The sequence below is a fragment of the Dromiciops gliroides genome, chromosome 1, assembly GCF_019393635.1.
Source record: "Dromiciops gliroides isolate mDroGli1 chromosome 1, mDroGli1.pri, whole genome shotgun sequence".
NCBI classification, from domain to species: domain Eukaryota; kingdom Metazoa; phylum Chordata; class Mammalia; order Microbiotheria; family Microbiotheriidae; genus Dromiciops; species Dromiciops gliroides.
The window spans coordinates 585,458,396-585,480,984 of NC_057861.1; positions in this window are offsets into that span (position 1 = coordinate 585,458,396).

Sequence of the window (22,589 nt, forward strand, 5' to 3'; positions counted from 1 at the left end):
CAACTGTTATTGTTTTACTGAATTTGCAAATGAGGAAATTGAAGTGAAGAAACTGAGATTCAGTGATATGCTTGCTCTCACAAAAGTGTCAAAGGAGGTATGCTTTCCTGAGACAAAGTCAGGCACTCTATGATGTTTTTTGCTGTTGTTGTTAAATCTGATCAGACTCTTTTTAACCCCATGGATCTCTCTCTCTGTCCAAGCTCATTGCTTCCATTTAACTATCCATTCCATCCTCTGCTGTCCCTTTGCCTTTTGCCTTCAATCTTTCCCCAGCATCAGGGTCTTTTTCAATAAGCCCCATCTTCTCATTGTGTGCTCGCTTCTATTATTTCTATAAAATCACTCGAATGGTTTTTTAATGGCCCCAAATCATTCTTAGCATTTGTCAAGGCCCAAGTGGACATGTATATTCTCTAGGCCTATTCGCAAATGGATATGTCTCCACATACATTCCCTAACACGTATCCATGTGTGTATACAGGAGTAAGTGTTTAGAGAATGGTACTAACGCTAATCATTAGGAGCTATCATTTCAAAGGCTGCCTTGAATCCAAATTCAACTACAGATAATTAGCTTGCATGCTTCACTGATTACTCCATTGTACTTAATTTTGGGGGCCTCGAGGAAATGTCTCAACTGTGAAGCATTTAGACAAGTCTACAGCTATTATTACAATGAATTAAATTCCATTCTAAATTTTAACATGAGGATTTTAGTCCTTGACAATGGAACAAGAGTTCAGATCTCTGAATTCTTGGAATTTGTATACGCAGGGAGAAGAAGAAATTTTTTTTTTTTAAAAGCATGAGAGGGAAACTATCACAGACATCTTTTTATTTTAATTTTTTAAATTGTGGAAATAGCACCACTGACTTGATGGTATCTCAATGCAACATCCCTTCTTTTTTAGTGATAGTAGTTATAACACAGTCTTAAAAAGCAATCCCCAGGAATTGTAAACTCCTCTGAATATTCCATAACCATAGAATTTGTAAGGGTGGAATTCTCAGGACTTGCCAACAAATTAGATATGGGAGGTGAAAGAGAGTGAGAAGTTAAGAATAATGCCTAGGTTGTGAACTGGGGTGACCGGGAAGATTCTGGTGCCCTCAATAGTAATAGGGAAGTTAGGAAAAGGGGAAGGTTTGGGGAAGAGGAAGAAGCTTCAATATATATAGGGGACATTGAGTTTGAGATTTCTTTTCTTTATACAAAACATTACCATATTAGTTATTTTATATAAAAAGACAAGTAAAAAAAGTGCAAAAAAGCATGCTTCAGTCTATATTCCATCAATATCAGTTCTTTCTCTGGAGGTGGATAGTATGCTTCATCATTCATTAGTCCTTTGGGATTGTTTTGGATCATTGTATGGCTGAGTAGTTAAGTCATTCACAATTGCTCATAGAGCAATAATGCTGCCACCATGTACAATATTCTCCTGGTTGAGTTTGGGATTTCTAATAGTTAGAGAGGGGAGACTGGAGGCAAGGAAGAAATTATGGCTCAATAAATAGATCTGAGAATAGTCTGTTTAGACATTCTAATTAAATCCCTAGGAGTTGAAGAGGGTCCAGGATAAGACTGAGGGCAAAAGTGTCAAACACAGACCCATGGTCTCTATGCTGTCCTTTGAGTACAGCAGAACTAGATTAAAATTTAATTGGGAAACATTTGACAAAATAAATAAAAATGCAATAAAATATGTATTATATTATATTATATTTTTAAGCTAAATCAATATACAGCCTACAGGGATGGATGGTTATGTACAGAATAATGACTCCTGTTTCTATTTGACACGACTACCTTACAGGACACCCTCAATTAGGGGACATGACCTTGATACAAATCCAAAAAAGGAGGTTAATAAAGACTGGTTAGACAGGTAGGAGGAAAACTAGAAGGGAAATATATCACGAAAAGCTTATGCAAATGCAGTATCAAGGAAAAGAATGTGATAATGACAAAGATGCTATCAAAGAGGTAAAAAAATGAGGATGGATAAAATGATATTGGAATTAGCAATTTAAAGATCATTGGTAATTTTGGAGAGAGCAATTTTGAGTTCCAAATTTCTCAGCACCCGAAACTGCTCTCCACATCCCTGAGAAGGCAAGCACTTTGATTTTGATTATACATGTGAGATCCTGTCAAACATTTTCATATTAGCTATGCTGCAAAATAAAACACAAAATAAAACAAAAATGTTTTTTAAAGTATGCTTCAATCTGCATCCCAAATTTATCAGTTCTCTTGAGGTGGATAGGATTTTTCATTATGAGTTCTTTGGGATTGACATGGATCACTGTCTTGATCAAAATACCTAAGTCTTTCACAGTTGATCATTCTTACAGTATCACTATTACTCTGTACAATGCCCCCCCCCCCAGTTCTGTTTACTTCACTTTGAATGAATTAATATATATCTTCTCAGGTTTTTTTGGTAAGCATTCTGCTCATCATTTCTTATAGAACAGTAGTATTCCATCAAAATCATAAACCACTACTTGTTTAGCCATTCCCCAATTGATGGTCATCCCATCAAATTCCAATTCTTTACCACCACAATAAGAGTTGCTATATATATTTTTTCACAAAGAGGTCTTTTTCTTTTTTCTTTGATGTCTTTGAGATACAGACCTGGTAGTGGTATTGCTGAGTCAAAGGGTATGCAAAGTTTTATAGCCCTTTGGGCATGGTTTCAAATTGTTCTCCAGAATGGTTGGACTGCTTCACAGCTCCACTAACATTGCATTAGTGTTCCAATTTTTCTACATTTGTTGTTTTCTTTTTCAATCATGTTAACCAGTCTGATAGATGTGAGATGATATCTCAGTGTTGTTTTAATTTACATTTCTTTAATCAGTAGTGATTTAGAGTATTTTCTAATTTGAATTTTCATAGCTTTGATTTCTTTTTCTGAAAACTGTTCATAGGCTTTGAGCATTTATCAACTGGGGAATGGCTCTTATTTTTATGATTTTGGCTTAGTTCCCTATATTTTTGAGAAATAAGTCCTTTATCAGAGAAACTTGTTGCAAAATTTTCCCCAGTTTCCTGTTTTCCTTTTAGTTTTGCCTGAATTAGTTTTGTTTGTACAAAAGCTTTTTTTATTTCATATAATCAAAAGTATCTATTTTACTTCCTGTAATCTCCTTTATCTCTTGTTTTGTCATAAACTCTTCCTTTATCCATAGATCCTACAGGTACATTTTTTCATGCTTCCCTAATTTACTAATGGTATCACCCTTTATGTCTAAATCATTTATCCTTTGTGACCTTATCTAGGTATATACACTGTGAGATGTTAGTCTTTGCCTAATTTCTGCCAAAATGCTTTCCAGCTTCCCCCACAATTCTTGTCAGATGTTCAGTTCTTACCTACCCCCAAAGCTTGGATCTTTGGATTTATCAAATACTAGATTACTATGGTCATTTGCTACATTTGTTGTGTGCCTAATCTATTCCACTGATTTACCACTCTATTTCTTAGCCAGTAGCAGATTGTTTTGATCATTACCACTTTGTAGACCACCTTCCTTAAATTTTTTTTCATTGATTCCCTTGATATTCTTGACCTTTTGTTCTTCTAGATAAATTTTGTTACTATTTTTCTAGCTGTATAACATGATTCTTTGCTATTTTGATTCATACGGCACTGAATAAATAAACTTAGGTAGATTTATCACTTTTATTATATTGACAGCTTGCCTATGAGCAATGAATTGTTTATATTTGTTTTTATTTGTGTGAAAAATGTTTTCTAATTGCATTCATATAATCCTTAGATTTGTCTTGGCATGTAGACTTGAAAGTATTTTATGTTGTCTATAGTTATTTTAAATGAAATTTCTCTATCTCTTCCTGCTGAATTTTTTTGGTAGTATATAGAAATGTTGGTTTATTTTATATTCTGCAACTTTGTTAAGGTTGTTAATTATTTCAATTAGTTTTTAGGTGATTCTCTAAGTATACCATCATGTCATTGGCAAAGAGTAATGGTTTTGTTTCCTCAATGCCTATTCTAATTTCTTCAATTTCTTTTTCTTCTCTTATAGCTAGCATTTCTAGTATAATATTGAATAATAGTGGTGATAATGGGAATCCTTACCTCATCCTGATTTTATCATAAGTCTTTGAACTTATCCCCATTAAAGATAATGCTTGCGGATGAATTTCGATAGATACTACTTATCATTTTAAGAACAATTCCACTGATGTCTGTGCTTTCTAGTGTTTTCAATTGGAATGGGTGTTGTATTTTGTCAAAGGCTTTTTCTGAATCATTGATATAGTTATATGATTTTTATTGTCATTGTTATTGATATGCTCAATTATACTGGTGATTTTCTTAATATTGAACAAGCCCTGCATTCCTGGTATAAATCCCACCTGGTCATAATGTATGATCTATGTGATATATTGCTATAATCTCATTGGCAATATTTTATTTAAATTTTTTGCATCAACAATCATTAAGTAAATTGGTCTATAGTTTTCTTTCTCTGTTTTTGCTCTCCCTGGTCTAAGTATCAAAACTATATTTGCATCATAAATTAATTGAGAAGGACCCCTTTACTTATTTTTTCAAATAGTTTATATAATATTGGGATTAATTCATCCTCAGATGTTTGGCAGGATTCATTTGTGAATCCATCTGGTCCAGGAGGTTTTTTCCTGGGGAGCTCAATTATGGCTTGTTCAATTTCTTTTTATAAGGTAGGGTTATTGAACTATTCTACTTTTTCTGTTAATTAGGGCAGTTTATATTTTTGTTAATTTTAATACATTTTACTTACATTGTCAGCTTTACTGGCATATAGTTAAGCAAAAGATCTCCTAATAATTGCTTTAATTTCATCTTCGTTAGTGGTGGTCACCCTTTATTTCAATGTGATTTTCTTTTTACTTTCAATTTTATTAACCACTCCTTTGATTTTCAAGATTTCCAACTTGGTATTTAATTAGAGAACATAATTTGTTCTTTTACTAGTTTTTTGAGTTGCATGCTCAATTCATTGATCTGTATTTTTCTCTTATTTATGGATGCATTTAAAGATATAAATTTTCCCCTAAGTACTACTTTGGCTGCATCCCATAAATTTTGGTATGTTGTCTCATTGTAATCATTCTCTTTAATGAAATTGATTGTTTCTATGATTTGCTCTTTGAGCCACTCATTCTTTAGGAATTAGTTTCCAGTTAGTTTTTAATCTATGTTCCCAAGGCCCTTTATTACATGTGATTTTATTGCATTATGGTCTGAAAAAGAGGGTGTGGCTGGCTAGCAGCTGCCACCACCGCCCCCTCCCCGCTGCTTGCCACTTGTGATTTCTCCTTTCCTCTTCACCATCAGCTGCCCCTTTCACGGTCAGCTGCCCACGCCTCCAGTCTAATTCGTTGGCAGTGCCCAAGACTGGCTGAGGCACGAAGCCCCCATGCTGGGTGCACCCGCTGGGTGAAGGGAACCGGGCAGGGTGAGAGGTTTTCCATGCTTATCCCAGCTGGGCAGAGGAACCTGAGGCATATCACCACTGAGCAGGTTGTGGGTGAGTGAGGCTTACGGGGTGGTTTTGGGGAGAGCAGTTGCAAGCTGGAGTCTAATTTTAGCTGCTTACATAACTTTTCAATGATTCTATTCAACTCCTTGACTTCTTTTTTATTTATTTTATGGTTAGATTTATCTAGCTCTGAGAGAGGGAAATTGAAGTCCTTCACTAGTAGTTTTACTGTCTATTTAATAATCTGTAATACATTTAACTTTTCCTTCAAGAATATGGATGCCATGCCATTTGATGCATGTGTTTAACATTGATTTTTTTTAGGTGTGTTTTGTGTTGGGGTTTTTGTGTGTGTGTGTGTGTGTGTGTGTGACCCTGGGCAAATCATTAATAGTATTTTCCTCAGCTTCCTCATCTATAAAATGAGTTGAAGAAGGAAATAACAAACCCACTCCAGTATCTTTGCCAAGAAAACCCCAAATAGGGTCACAAAGAGTCAGACATGATTGAAAACAACTAAAGAGCAATAAGGTATCACTGGGGTTTGGTATAGGACCTATGGCTAGAAAATGACTCTGGAAGAGTTTACTTTATTTAAAAGAAATACTCTACATAAATTAGTGGGGGGAGCATTGTATATTAGAAATATAAGCTTAAATGGGAAAATTAAGGAATCAGAGTCAATGTGGTAGAAAGGATTCAGGCAAATATCAATAGAAGAAAAAAACAGAAGTCATCAGATTATACATCAGACCATTTGAACAAAAGAAAGAAATAGAAGAGTTCAAGAAACAGATCATAAACCTGGCCCAGAAGCATAATAGAGTAGTGATGAGGGAACACACCTATCTAATCATCCACTGGAATTCATTTTCTCTCTCTGTCTCTGTTTCTCTCTCTGTCTCTGTCTCTGTCTCTGTCTCTGTCTCTCTCTCTCTCTGTCTCTCTCTCTTTGTCTCTCTCTCTCTCTCTCCAAAAAGCAGAACTAGTAATTTCTTAACTTGTGTCACTATTGCTTCATCCTTCAGAAAGCAGAACTCCCATCAAGAGGATCTTGATCTGATTATCACAAATAAGGAAGAAATGGTTGTTGGGTTGGTAATGATGGGAATTTTGGCAAAAAATAACCATTCTTAGAGGCAGCTGGGTAGTTCAGTAGATAAAGCACTGGCTCTGGATTCAGGAGGACCTGAGTTCAAGTCTGGCCTTAGACACTAGACATTTACTAGCTGTGTGACCCTGGGCAAATCACTTAACCTTCACTGCCCCACAAAAAAATAAATAACCATTCTTTTATTATTTTTGGTAAAGAAAGGAAAGTTGGGCATAGCCTTACTTGCATCCTCTATTTTTGGAGAGCAGATTTCAAAGGATTCTGAAAATAGTTGGTATGGTCCCATGGACTTCTAAATCTCATTGCTAATATTTAAATTTTGTGCATCAACAATCATTAAGTAAATTGGTCTATAGTTTTCTTTCCCTGTTTTTGCTCTCCCTAAATCCAAAATTAATGCAGAGGAAACACCTTAACTAAATTAGATTTTACAGAGACATGTAGACAACAGAAGTACAGGAAGGTACTAGAGGATCAATACAAAACCATATATTGAAACAGTAGTGTTAGGAGCATTAAAGTTCAGAACTGGTTGAGCCTAGTGGAAAAAAAAAAAAAACAAACTAAGGATGACCAAAAGAGAAAAGGATCAAGAAGGGATAGATGCTTTCTTTGGATTGGATAACAAGGTATGACGAGGAAAAAGCAGAGCTGCTCACTAGTGATTTTGGTCTGTTTCACTGCCAAGAAAATATTCAGACTGGAAAGTATTGAATAACACTGGCTTCAGAGTCATGATAAATAAGGAGATATTAGTAATAGAAAAGTTAATAAGCATTTTTAAGTGTCTAATATGGACTAGCCACTTTGCTAAGTATTTTACAAATATTATTTCATTTGATCCTCTCAGCAACCTCAGGAGGTAAATGCTATTATCATCCTGAAAACTGAGGCAGACAGAGGTTAAGTGGCTTGCCTAGGGTCACACAGATGGTAAGTATCTGAGGGTAGATTAAAACTTAAGTTTTTTCAGATTCCAGATCCAGCACTCTTATCAACCGTACCAACTAGCTTCTAGTAGTAGTAATAGTAGTAGCAGCAGCAGTAGCAGAACAGCTATAATTTATATAAGTGCTTTAAGGTTTGCAAAGCCTTTTAGGCAGGTTGGGACAAAAGTCTTAGTGCAATTTTAAGGTCTAATAGCTTATCCATTAAACTTTAACATTTATTAAAGTTTAAAACTGCACTAAGATTTTTGGTGCACTCTGCATAGCTTTATTTCCTTTGACCCTCACAGCAATCTTGAGTAAGGACTACAGTTATTATTGTTACTATTATTTTTTTTACAGATTAAAAAAGCTGAGGCTGAGAAAGGCTAAGTGACTTGCCCTGGGTAATATAGAAAGTATGTATGTGGAGCAAAAGTCACTGCTCCAGTGATCCTATCACCATGATGGTTATACCACATGGGAATAGGGTGAAGGAAATGAGTAAGTTCTGTTCTGAAAAATGGAAGACTTTGGGAGGATATGGTAGCTAGCCTAAAGCATTTGAAGGGATGTTATGTGTTAATGGAATTACATTTGTTTTGCTTGCTCTAGGAGAGGTCAGGAAAATTGGGCAGGGATGAGCAGTAGATAGAGCAGGCCTGGAATCAGGAAGACTCCTTTTCCTGACTTCCAATCTGGCCTCAGATATTTTCTAGCTGTGTGACTCTGTTTGCCTCAACTTCCTCACCTGTAAAATAAGCTGGAGAAAGAGATTGCAAAACCATACCAGTATCTTTGCCAAGAAAACCCCAAACAGGGTCAGGAAAAGTCAGACTGAAAAATGATTGAACAACATGAAGAAAAACTTCCTAACAATCAGAGTTGTCCAAAAGCTTGGATGATCTCATTCCCTGAGGAGGCAATACATTTCTCCTTCACTAGAGGTCTTTAATCAAAGACTGGATGACCACTTGTCACATATACAGGATTCTTGTTTTGGCAGGATACTATATTTCTTATTCCTCTTTTCTTAGACATCTTATCCTAGGTATTGCTAAGAATGGAACAATTTGGGTCTGGGGATAAACTGCAATTTCCAAACCCAATTAGCTAGTTGTTGGGGACAAGGGAAGGGCAAGGAAGGAGAAGGCATGACTAGGCCTTAATAGATATAATAACATCACTGCCTCTAGAAAGTCTCAAAGTAAGATCTACATTGGTCTATTGGGGCAAATCTAACCCACATTCCCCACTGTTCCCCGCTCTTTCTTAAACACAAATATCAATGTGTGGGAGGTCAGAACAAGCTGCCTCTGCAAAGCCTTCTGGATCCCAGCTGGATAACAGCTCTGACAAGTTCATCAGCTTCACTCTCCAGAGTGGAGATTATTCTCCTCTGGAAAAAAATTGTTTTAATTCAAATGTTGAGGCAAGGAAAGAGCCTCAATGGTATTTTGCTCAGTACCATTTTTTGTACCAAACTAAAACCACTACACCTGTTCAGGGGTTATCTGGTGACTTAGATTCTGTGAGCATAAGGCATTTCATGTCATGAATTAATATTTTATAGTATTTTATACTTTACAAATATTACTTGAATAGATTATGTATATTCACATATATGTGTATTTATACATACATGTGTATATATTCCATTTGATCTTAGAATCATGGAATATTAAAACTAGAAAGGAAACTTAGAGGTGAGTTAGTCCAAATCCCTATTTAACAAATGAGAAAACTGAAGTCCAGATAGGTTAGTCAATCAATCAACAAGTATTTATCAAATGACTACTACTATGTGCCAAGTACTGTTTTAGGCCCTTGGGATACAAGTATGAAAAATGAAATAATCCCTATTCACATTTTAATGGAGGAGGCAATAAGTACATTAGAGTGTAAGCTCCTTGAGGGTAAGTTCTGGTTTTTGCTTTTCTTTGTACCTCTCATTCTTAGCTCAGTTAGCACATAATAGGCTCTTAATAAATGCTTACTGACATATAAATGCAAAGTTATATGAACTACAATTATATATACATATATGTATGTTTTACATGTTATATAAATTGTGTAAGTATAATTTTAAAAATTGAATAAATATAAATAAATTCAAAGTAGTTTAAAACAATATAGTTTGGGAAGGAAGACACTGGCCATTAGGGGAAATCAGAAAAGACGTTTTGCAGAAGATCAGACTAGAGCTTCCCCTTATAGAAAAAGAGAGACTCTATGGGATGGATTTGACCTAGTTTACATCACAAATTTCTAGCAAAGCAGAGCATAGATGTTGCTTTCCTGATTCTTAGCACAAAAGATTAAGGTGATCCTTTCCAAAAGGTAAAATATTGGTATTTAATATTATATTTAGTTATTAAAGAAATTGATATCTTCAATACTTCCATCAGTCTATGATCACAAGTGTGGACATGCCTCACATCAGTATATAATACAACCTTTCTAAATCTTCTCAACCTACTCATTCTTGTTCTCCCATGGGGTCCTCCTCCAAAGCAGTTCTGCCCAAGAAGCTACACCTTCTTCTAGATCCTTTTATAGTCCATAAATATCAGTGCTCCACTTGGACAGTCCATCTCTGATCCTTTGCTCTCACTAATAATAATTGTTAATGTACTACTAAATTCATGATCATATGACATATGGCCCAAGGCCCTTCAAGAACTCTGGGATGGCAAGGACCATATCCAATATTTTGAGCTGACTTTAAGAAGTGAGTTTCTCTTCTCATATCCTGCTTCTTTTATTGTGGTGAATATCTAAAAGAAAGCATAGGTGTGGCTTGTATGTACGTTTTTTCCAAAAGTGAACAGCAACATCCCCAGATCCCATAAGGCAAGTCAATGGCAATTTCGTTAGCAAGCAAGAAATTTCTCCCTCCTATATTTGCTGAATTCTGGTCAGGACACCCCAGAGACAGAAAATAAAAGGAAAAATTTATAGGCCACAGGGGAAAAGTGTCTTTTTCTACAAGAGTCCATCTCTGCAATTCCCTAGCTCCATAGTCTATTATCTTAGACACAGCTACAGCCAATGAGAAAAATTCCCTGTTTTCTCTCAGCAAGGTACTACAATAGATGTGTACTTCCAAGGGAAGTGCCTTTCAAACAAGAATATACTTTTTATAATTGCATCAAGTTGATTGAGAGAATTGTCAAGTTGATCAGGGTCTTTCATGTTCAGCTCCCCTTACACTCGTGTTGGATTTTTTTTGTTCATCATTACAAGAGCACCTCTATTGAACACCAAAATGTATGATCCACCCCTAGTCTACATTTTTGTCCAAGTAACTGAGTGAGTTAATTGTATCATCAAATTTTCACCTTCTTGTTCTATTGTTTGTGAACCAGTAGGATCCAATCTATTAGTCACACGTTCTATCTCTTATCTACCATCCCTGCTTTAGTATCTACCTACCATCTTTTTTGATGATAAACTGCCTCTACTGTATCTACCATTTCTAAATTTTGGTGGCATTCTTCTTCACATCCAATTTGCTTTTGCCAAAATGACTCTTTTGCTGTTCCTCTCATACAATATTCCATCTCCCCCTTTGTACAGGCTGTGCCCCATTCCAGAAATGCACTTTCTTCTCATTGAACTTTGCTTAAATACCACTGCTAGGTGAGGACTTTCCTATTTCACCCCAGTTGCTTCCTCACCTCCCTCACCCCCCAAATTTTTTCTTATATATATTTATCTGTGTATTGTTATCTTCCTCTGATAGAATGTAAAATCCTTGAAGGCAAGTACTTTGTATTTCTGTCTTTACAATCCCAATGATTAGCATGGTACCTGGCACATAGTAAATACTTAATAAATGACTGGGTGTCTGGAAGCATTTTGTGTATTGTTCTTTCTATTATCTGCAGAATTATGATAGATTTGGGGTTTTCAAGTTCTGTTATGGGCAGGGATATTTGGGTAAACATCACAGCAAGACAGTACTATGGGATTTATCATTTCTGCCTGATATTTATGGGTATCTCCTTATCAATAAACATTGTGTTATGCAACTAAAACCTACATAAGCATCAAAATGCAAATATTAATATATCAGCTTTTTTAAAGTTCCACCATATAGGGGGAAAGCCTGTGCCTTGAGGCAGACTATACAGAAATCAGACATGTAAGTAAACAGAAATAGGTACATCATTATGCTTTTTCATCCTGAAGGATGCTATTATTTTCATCTAATCTAACTCCATTTTTCTTTGCTGTATTCCTGTTTAGCTGCAAAGTACTTTTGCACCCCAGGAGCATTAAAATAAATCAACCACCTTAGGGGTTACTGCTAAGTGGTACTTGATCTTTATCTATTCCCTGACTCCAAATTTGGTTAAAGTACAAAGTGGAAGAGAAGAAAAGATTTCTAATCTACAATGAACAAAGACTTTTTAAGAAACTCCTATGTACCAGGTGCCGTTTAGATGCTGGAGAATAGATGATGATGATGAGGACAATGAAAATGAGCATAATAATATAATAATAAAGCAATATTTATGCAGAACTTTACATTTTGCAGAGTGTTGACAAAATTGAAATATTCTCTGTCCTCAGATAGCTCATGACTATCAGAGAAAATTTTATTGGTAATAATAACAATTATAATAGTATTCATATAGCACTTTAAGGTTGCAAAACACTTGGTGAATATTATCTCATTTTATCCTCACAACAACCCTGGGACATAGGTACTATTATTACCCCTATTGTACAAATGATGAAATTATGACAGACAGAAATCAAATTACTTGCCCAGGGTCACAGAGCTATTTAGTGTCTGAGATTGGATTGGAAGCTGGGGTTTCCTGACTGTAGGTCTACCACTATGCTTTGAAAGTAAATATAAAGTATATAAAAAGTAAACACAAAGTAGTTTGCCAGAGTGGGATGTGAGAAAGTCACTATCACTTAATAAATTAAAAATCAACAAGCATATAATACACATTAGCAGACAATGACTGAGCCTTGAAGGGAGGCAAGGGTTTTGAGAGACAGAGAGGTGGAAGAGCATCAAGGAATAGAAGACAGTCTATGCAAAGAGATGGAGTGAGGAGATGAATATCATTTATACAAAATAGCAACTAGACCATTTGACTAATTTCCCACATGCTTTCTAAGAGGAGAAAATATTTTAGTCCAACATTAGCCTGAGATTGGCTCTTCCCTCAACAAGGGTATGGAGTCCTAAATTAAAGCCCTAAACAATAATATGAAAAATACATGGAACAGTCATTTCTGGATTTTTAAAGAAAAGGCAAGAACATATCTTAAATAGATGTATTGACGTATCTATTGGACATTCTTCTCTCAGCCCAGTAGAACAGCACAAAGAGGAGCATACATCAGGGATGTTAGAAAAAGATGTCATAGAACCATAATATTTTGAAGTTTAAACTGGACAAGTTGGAAACGGAGCCCAGTCTCCTGACTTCTAGTCCAGAAATCTTTCCATTATATCAAAGATGGGAGAAAAAAAACATCCTTTTCCATCATTCCTAATATCTTCCTTACATTAAGAGTTTAAAAATCTAGGAGCAATCATGTGCCTAGAGAGATGTCATTTTGTCTTAAAACCTCACTATTATCTCTCTAAGACAGTCGTCTTAGAAGTAAGGAGCCTGACCTCAAGGGTTATGTGGTCAAACAATTGTGAGAAGATGGGTCTCAGATAACCCTCACAATAACAGCTAATCATGAACTTGTCTCCAACACAACCACATCTAACTTTATTCCCAGCCTCAACATGTTCCTAGTCTGTCCCCTCCCTCCATTCTGTAAGCTCCCAATCCTCCCCATCCCACTTCTGAGGCAAGTATTGGCCCCTTGGAATAATTATAACCCAATTGCCCATAAAAGTTGCACCCATAGTAGGTGCCATTAAGAAAATTCTCCTCCCTTCCTTCCCAGAATACCCTGGTGCTCAGACCATCTCTTTTGTGGAAGGTACTTCCAGAGGACAGAAACTCCCAGGCAGTGATTGATTAATAAGAACCCTGTCTTCCTTTGCATTTGGGGTTTGAATAAGTGAGTCCCACAGGATGAATAGGCAGATAAGTATATAGCCCCATGGGATATCTAACTCAAGGTGGCTTGAGTGAAAACACTGATAGATAGTTCTGGAATCTTGCCCACCCCTCTCTATGGGAGACATTCTTTCTATGAGGTGAACAGGAAACAGGGTAATATGGCTCATAGCTCTGTTCTCCTCTGGGGGAAAAAAAGGGTATTGGTACCAGAATAATGTCTTTCATATCCCTATAAATATTGTTGGTCTATAGCCATGATTGTTTTAAGGTTCAAAAATTCAAAAAAAAGCTATTCCTTCCTCAGTTGCTATTCCTTCCTAAGTCATGATTCCTTATTGTGAGACAGTACCCTAAGCTTATACCTATAGACTTGATTCCTTCCCAACCAATGCTATTTACCACAAAGATCATCACAACAGTAACAGGTGACTAAACCCACTTATCTAATCATATAGCAAACAGAAATTGAAGTTCTGCATATTAGAATATACCAGAAAAGGCACAAGAGTAAATGGGCTCTTTAGAAGGGAGTGACATTTGTTCAAATAAGAGAGAGCCCACAATCTTACCCATGGGGAAATTCTCTGAAGTCTCTAAGGAAGCAAGCTAGAAATCAGGACAGATTGAGGTGCCAACTTCCCCTACATGTTTCCCTGCTTTCAAAGCATTTTTTTCTTTCCTTCCTGGAGTTGTTTTCAAAAAGAGTGTTACCACGTGTCCTCTCTTAAGCAAGAACTAACACCACACACACACGTGTGCACACATATGGCATCAGCATTCTTTCCACCAGTTAGTAGAGTCTCATGAAAAATGCTTCAAGATTGACTAGAAACCCAAGTTACAGTAATCTTATTCTTTACAAATTTGCACAGACAATGGTCATCTAGAAGAAATGTTCCCTGGGGGAAAGACACAAAGAGGATGAACTGGTACATTATGGATGTCAGAATGGATAATGAATCTGAACACAAAAAGGTTATAGGGGAAGAATACTCTGACCTTGCTTTCAAAAGAACTTGATTCTGGCTCTGGACATGTCAAACACGGTAGCTATGGAACTTTGGATAATTCATTTCAGCTCTCTAAAGCTTCTTTGTAAATCAAGGAAGCTTTTTGTTCACCTGTAAAATGTGAATGGAGGGATTAAATTGCCTTTAAGGGTTCCTTCTTACCTTGTAATATTTTAAATGTCTATGATGAAGCCAGGAGCTATGGCTTACATAAAATGGTGGAAAAGAGTAGAGTCATAGAGAACCAGCCCGGGATTCAGGAGGACCTGAGTTCAAATCTGGCTTCAGACCCTTGACACTTACTAGATGTGTGACCCTGGGGGGCATGTCACTTAAAACCCAATTGCCTCACAAAAAAATAAAAAAAAAGAAAGAAAGAGTAGAGTCATAGGAGGTAAAAGATGGTGTGGTACTACATAATTTTGAATCTGTCACTTTCTATTTCAGTGACCTTGGACAAATTATAATCTCTCTCATAATCTATTTTCTTAAAAAAAAAATCTATTTTCTAATCTGGAAAATGATAGTGTTGGAAGAGATGATTTACTATCTCTGAACTAAAGCAACCTGAGTTCAAATTCTACCTCTGATATTTACTACCCACAATACCTTGAAAAACTCACTTAATCTCCCTGGATCTCAGTTCTTTATTTGTAAAATGAAGACATTGTACCAAATGGTTTGTGAGGGCCTTTTAGCACTAGATCATGATCTTATATATTTCTTTGTGTTTATAGCACAATAAATTTTGCACAATATGCACTTAAGAAATGTTTTTGAAATGAGAGAATCAATTAAGAAATAGAAACCAGGAGGGGGAAACTGGGGCTTTGTCTCAGACCTGGGCATTTGGCATTTATTGAATGCCAAATTGTTCCTGTGGCCATGGAAGAGGGATCTATAGGGTTCTTAAATGGGGTAGATAATATAAGAGAGACAAGATTGCCATCACTTTTGGAAGTCTAGTCAGGCAAACTTGATATGTTTGTCATCTCCTCTCACTACGGTCTGAGGAAGGTTAGAGCCTGGCTTCTCCTTTTCCCCCAGAAAATATTATCCAACACCCTGGGCCTTGGAGGGGGAATGGGCTGATGGGAATAGCAGCGACCCCCAATATTTAAACCCCAGGACTGGGGAACATAAACCTTAATATCATACATTTTAGAACTATAAAAGGATTTAAAGGGTCATCTAGTCCAACCCCTCTTAGAATTTCCACAGAGGGTCCATGCATTGGCTGTCTTTCATGCCTAGAATGTACTCCCTCCTCTTTCTCAAGACTCATTTCCTATGCCACCTTCTACAAGGTCTTTCCTAATCCTTCTAGTCACTTGTGTTCTCCCCTCAAATTATTGTGTAATTTGTCTGCTTATTGAATCTTGCCCCCCTCTCCCAGTGGAATGTAAGCTTCTTGAGGTCAAGAAAAGTTGTTTTCTTTTGTCTTTGTTTCCACCAACACTAAGCATGTCTTCACATAATAGGAGTTTAATTAATACTTTACTCTTAGGCTATCCCAATTTCTCTCTCTCTCTCCTTCCCTACCTCCCACTTGAAAATAAATTATACTAGGAAAGCAAGAAATTAGTGACTCTATAAGACTCTTATTTGTTCCCGAATGATGAGGTCAGAGATTAGAATTGTAAGGGATCTCAGAGAAGGATCTTATCCAACTTCTTCATTTTAGAGTGGGGGAAGAGTAAGACCCAGAGGTAAAGTGACTTGTCCTAGGTTATAGAGCAGTAAGTAGCAAATCTGAGATTTGAACCTGTGTCCTCTGCATCATGCTGCCTATGGCCTAAAGGGGAAAATCATTCTGACCAGAGATTTGCATGGGGTTCTGTTTTAATGATGAAATTGGCTGGGTGCCTTGTTATGCCACTATGACCCTGCTGTAGAGAGGTAAATTAGTTTGTTTATTTTTTAATCCTGCCATGCAAACTCTCCATCATACCCTCACTGAATCTGGTGAATGGAGTAAAGTTGTCAGGTCCTACATTAAGGAGCATACAAGGTGATGTTGCCATAATCTGGACTTTCTGTTGCTAATTTTTCATTAGATTACAATGCACTAAATTAACTGTCAGACCCTAGGTCTTTTACCAGTGCTAACAGGAGATTGTGGCAGTGATAGTAATTATTTCTCAATGCTGGTTCCTCCTTCATTTACCTTCTGGTAAAGTCACAAAGTCACAAAGACTCTGCAGCTTTAAACTAATTTCCTTCCTTATTTTCTTCATTAGTTTGCAAACTCTCAGTGCCATCTAATAAAAATATCAGAAATGAGCAATGAAAATATGAAAACTGTCAAATGAAAATAGTGTTTTTCACATAGCAATCCAAATATGCCATACATTAAGAAACCATTTTCTCAAGACATATATAGGTCGACAATTGTTGTTGTTTTTTTTTAATGACAAAAACACAGCAACTCACAAAAGCAAACTCCACCATGACAGCTTCTTACAGATATTGCTTTGATGTTTTGAACATCAACTTCCAATCTGCCCTGAAAAAAAATTGATCAAAATGTTGCAATCAAATTTATTTGCTTCATACTGAGCCTAACTCTTTAGGTTTCTTGCTCATGGTGAAATTAATATTAGCCTTTACAGGAATGAAAACTGCCAGATTGGACCTGCTGTTTCTAATTCATCTTTTTCACAATTAATAAGCAATGCCTTGTGTCAACTCTGATGATGTGTATTTCAAATGATGCATCCCAATATGTGCTCTTTTTTCCAGCAAACAGACAAATATAAAACAAATATAAAAACTTCTGTAGCAGAATACTCATGTAATATCTGAGTGACAACTTTGGTTACATATAGGAATAAAAAGACCCAAAAATGTAACACAAACTGAGAAGAAGGTAGGTGACTGACCTCAATGAAGCAGAGTCTCAAAAGAAGCCTGTGACTGAACTAGAAAATAGAAGCCAGAACATTACTTTTACCAAGTCACCAATCCCAATCTATTCATTCCATACACATTAGCACAATTTATAGCAGTTAGCTAGAAGTCAGTCAACTAGTCCAACATACAGGAGACACAAAGAAAAGGCAAAAAAACAGTCCCTGTCCCCAAGATCTCACGTTCTAATGGAGGGGGCAATATGCAAAATAACTAAATACAAACAAGTTACATAGAGAGTAAATAGAAAGTAATCTACAAAAGTCACTAAAAGCTAAAAGAGACCAAGAAAGGCCTCCTATAGTAGGTAGAAGTAGCTTAGAAGGACCCACCTTTCATCCAACCCAATTCAATGGCCCCCACACAAGAGAAAAAGAAAATATAGACAGTTACATCAAGTAACTTATATACTAAATACTAATTTATTTCTGAATGTAAAGAACTATTATAAGATCAAAAAGAAGATGAAAAAAATCACTTAGTACAAGTATAAATAATAGTTATAGTTAGTATACACGTATACCACACAGTACTCCAAGTGAAAATTCTTCATCACTGTGGGTACTCCTCCAAGTACACAGACCACAGCTTATCATTTCTGCCTATTCTATGCTACTCTTATCTACCTCTGTTCTCTATAGGTAGGGAGGAAGTGGGGAGGGTTGAGAATGGGGGTGGAATATCCAATCACCTTGTGTTCTTTCTCTTGATATTGCAAGGATACCAATGGAATAAATGAGCTATCCTTTATTATCCCTAGCTTGTGCACCTGCACCAGCCTATCTTTTAAGGAATCTTGTATCATTTTGACATACAGGATAGGCAGCATCTCCATAAACTTAGATGTCTCTTGTGGTATAGGAACATGGATCTGATATTTTGAAGGTTTTCAGAAGATTCAAGCTCTGGCAGATTCTAACATGCTGGATAGACTTGGAGTGTGGTCCCAGCAGCAGATTTTGTCTATTTCTAAGAAGGTACCCTAAGTTAACTAATAGACTTTGCTACTTGGTTAATGAATTATTTGGCCATTGCATAGTAGTTGTTCATCCTGAACAGTACAAATGGTCCTTAGTTCTTATACAATTCCCTCCTACAATGCTTGTTACTTATTGTGAAGGGGGAAGATGATGCTAAGATAGTTTTTAAATAAGTTATTAAGAGCAGCTTAGCTGGAATTACTGTAAATTTAGCCCCTTATATCTACAAGTGAATACTCAATGAAAAAAATTGAATTCTGCTAATCTTGACATTCTCAGAGTATATGAAGAAAGAAAGAAGTTGTAGCTAAATAGGAGGATGGTTCATAAGTTCTTCTTGGAGAGACAAATAAAGAATTTATTGGAATTTATCTCATTGTGTATCCAAAAGCAATAAGAAACAATTTCATGGGGGCATTTTGGTCATTATTTATTGCAGAGTTCATGATAAGTATTTGTAGAAAGATTCCAGTGAAAACAATTGTAGCTTATGCACCATCTGTTACAAAGAATGAAGAATCATAGAAATCCTATAAAGACCTTGATAAGAACCTCCAAATTAAATCAATGTATACTTTGATATTTAGTGACTTCAATGCAAAAGAATAGGTAAGGTACAGAGAATAATGTTGAAAATACAGTTTAGGACTAAAAAATGAAAGAGGTAAAAAATTTATAGGATTCATGCAAACATGAATTATAAATCATGAATATTTTTCCTAGAAAAGAATTAAAATGCACCATTTATGGAAAGCACTGAATAACATTACAAAAAATTAAAATGTTTTTACCTTATCAAAGAGGAAGCAATTCATTACCAATGTGGGAATCATTTCCAAACCAGTTGGCTATGTATAATCAGACCACCAACTCATTATAATTAAGATGAAATTAATATAAAAACTACATGAAAGAATAAAAATTAAAATACATAGTGCACAATTAAAACAACTATTAAAATACATTGTTGAGGCTGCATAATAGGGATATATATGAAGAAAAAAAACATTGGAAACCAATTATAATAATTTTATACAAAAGTTTGACCTGTGTATATCAATTGTCATAACAAGGAAGCCAATGAAGCTTAATACACAAATATTTGACTTACTTGTCAAGTTGGGGAAATAGGACAGCCAAATAGATTCACTTGTAAAATCTTACAAAGAAAGACCGTAGAGGATCATAAGCAGCATCACATCATAAAAATGGTGAGGAAACAGTAAACAGTAATAAAAAAAAAGAAAAAGAAAACTTGTAAAGAAAGATTGGTGAGAGACCCAACTATACAGATTCATCCCTGGGTACTTAAGGATGAAGGTGGAAAAAAGTATGACAAATAAATGACAGGAGGAAAAGACCTGTAAAGATTTTTATAACAAATATTTCACCATCAAGAGCAACAGAACCACCATTCTTAGAATATAACATCTCACCCTCAGATGTACTTGTAGGAAAGGGGAGAAATGACACTGAGGATAGAAATATGAGGAAGGCAGCTTAGACTACCCCACCTGTACACAAAAGATATCCATGCTAGATGAGGTAAAATTTTAAAGGCACTGAAAGGATTCACTGCTAATGGTATATTAAATAGAAGATACTCATTACTACAAAACAAGCAACTAAAGAATTTCTAGAATGATAGTCCTATTGAAATTATTTTCCCAGATATATAATTTTTTTTTAAAGAATAAGCTACATGGGGGGCAGCTAGGTGGCGCAGTGGATAGAGCACCAGCCCTGGATTCAGGACGACCTGGAGTTCAAAATCTGGCCTCAGACACTTAACACTTACAAGCTGTGCGACTCTGGGCAAGTAACTTAACCCCAATTGCCTCACCCAAACAAACAACAAAAAAAACAAACAAAAAAACCAAAACAAAACAAAACAAAAAAAACAAGAATAAGCTACGTGTAAAAATAATAAATTAAATTTAAAAAGAATAAGCTACATGTGTATTGAAAAATCTTTGATGAGGGGTGTCAAAAGGGGAAAATGGACTTTTGCAAAGCCATATTCTATAATATAATTACATCTTCACCATAACACCGATTGAATGAAAGATTCAGAGAATACAAGATCCTACTCTTCTTATTGTTTGTTAACTATAAAGTAAACATGTGACTTAAGAGAGAAAAACACCTCCTTAAACTTCTCCTCCAGCAAGGTGTTTCCAAAGTGTATGTCAAAATTATATAAAATCCTTTGCAAGTTATAACAACCAAAGACAGCCTTATTCAATGACACTCTGATCATTAATCATAGACAAGTCATAAAAAAGACATACACTTGCCAGAAATGTTTTCCACTTTCATATAGGAGATTCAGTACATAGTACAAGTCAAGGAAGGATTCTTTTAAGGTGCCAATCTGCACTCACTCCTGTTTGCATATGACTTACTGAATAAAGTCCTAGAACATTACAAAGCCTTCTAGCTATGGTCCATAACCACTCTAAAGAGTTTGCCCTAATTCTCCACATAAGAAAAGTCAAGTGAATAAAGAATGCTTATTGCGATGACCAGTTAGATGGATGACCTATAGATCTTGAGAGGCTTGGCAAGAAACTTGCCAAAGTTCACTTAATCAGGATGTATCCTAGCATCACATTTTAAAAAAAAATTTTTTTTTCATTAATAAAGTATTTTTTTTTCCGTTACATGTAAAGATAGTTCCTCAACCTGTGTTTATACAAGCTTTACAATTTCAGATTTTTCTCCCTCCCTCCCACTCCCCAGACCCCTCCCCTAGACAGCAGGTAATCTGATATAGATTATATATATATATATATAATATATATATATATATATATTATATACACACACACACACACATATATACACATATAACATTAATCCTATTCTGCATTAGTCATGTTATAAGAGAAAAAAATCAGAGCAATGATGGAAAACCCCAAAATAGAAAAAAACAGCATCAAAAACAAAAGAAATGTATGGTTCATTTAGCATCTATACTCTGCAGTTCTTTTTTTTTTTTCCTGGACTTGGAGATCCTCTTCCAATCATGAGTTCCCTGGAACTCTTCTGTGCCATTGAATTGGTTGAGAAGAATATAGTCCATCACAGTAGATCAACACTCAATGTTGATGTTACTGTGTACAGTGTTCTTCTAGTTCTGCTCATCTCACTCATCATCAGCCCATGCAAGACCCCTCCAGGTTTCTCTGAACTCCTCCTGCTCATCGTTTCTCATAGCACGATAGTATTCCCATTGTATCTATATACCACAACTTGTTTAGCCATTCCCCAATGATGGGCACCCCTCAACTTCCAATTCCTTGCACCACATAAAGAAGCAGCTATAAATATTTTTGTACATGTGGGTTCCTTTCCCTCCTTCCATGATCTCTTTGGGAAAAAGACCCAAAAGTGTATTGCTGGGTCAAAGGGTATGCACAGCTTTATCGCCCTTTGGGGCATAATTCCAAATTGCTCTCCAGAATGTTGGATCAGTTCACAGCTCCACCAACAATGGATTAGTGTTCCATTTTCCCACACTAGCATCACATTTTTATAGTTGAAGTATCCTTAAAAGCCACCAAGTCTAATTCCTCATTTTTAAATGATGAAACTGAGGCACAAAGTAATGACTTTCCCCATTATCCCACAACCAGGTCTGAATCAGAACTGAATCCAGGTCTTCCTGACCTCCATGACTGGACTGCTAGCCCCTCTGCCCTCCTGTTTCTCACATTATAGGTACTTAACAATTACTTGTTGAATTGAATTGATGAAACGAAATTAAAGAAATTACTCAATCCCCTTTCCCTAGATTTATATAAGACAAATGCAATAAACAGCCACAAATCTGCTATAGCATACTCAGTACTTAGGTAGAGTCAGAAATGAATTGTAGAAGATGGTATCTTGCTTCAAGCTTCAGGGAGATGTGATCATGAGGCAGTGGAGATTAAGGAAGAGTTCATAAAGGAGGTGACACCCAACTGGATCCTTCAGGAATGGAGGCAAGGACTTTCATTGTGGAAGACAGAGAGCATAAGAATAGAAGCAAAAATATAAGGCCAAAATCATCAAACAGTGAATAGTTCAGTCTGTCTAGAACATAA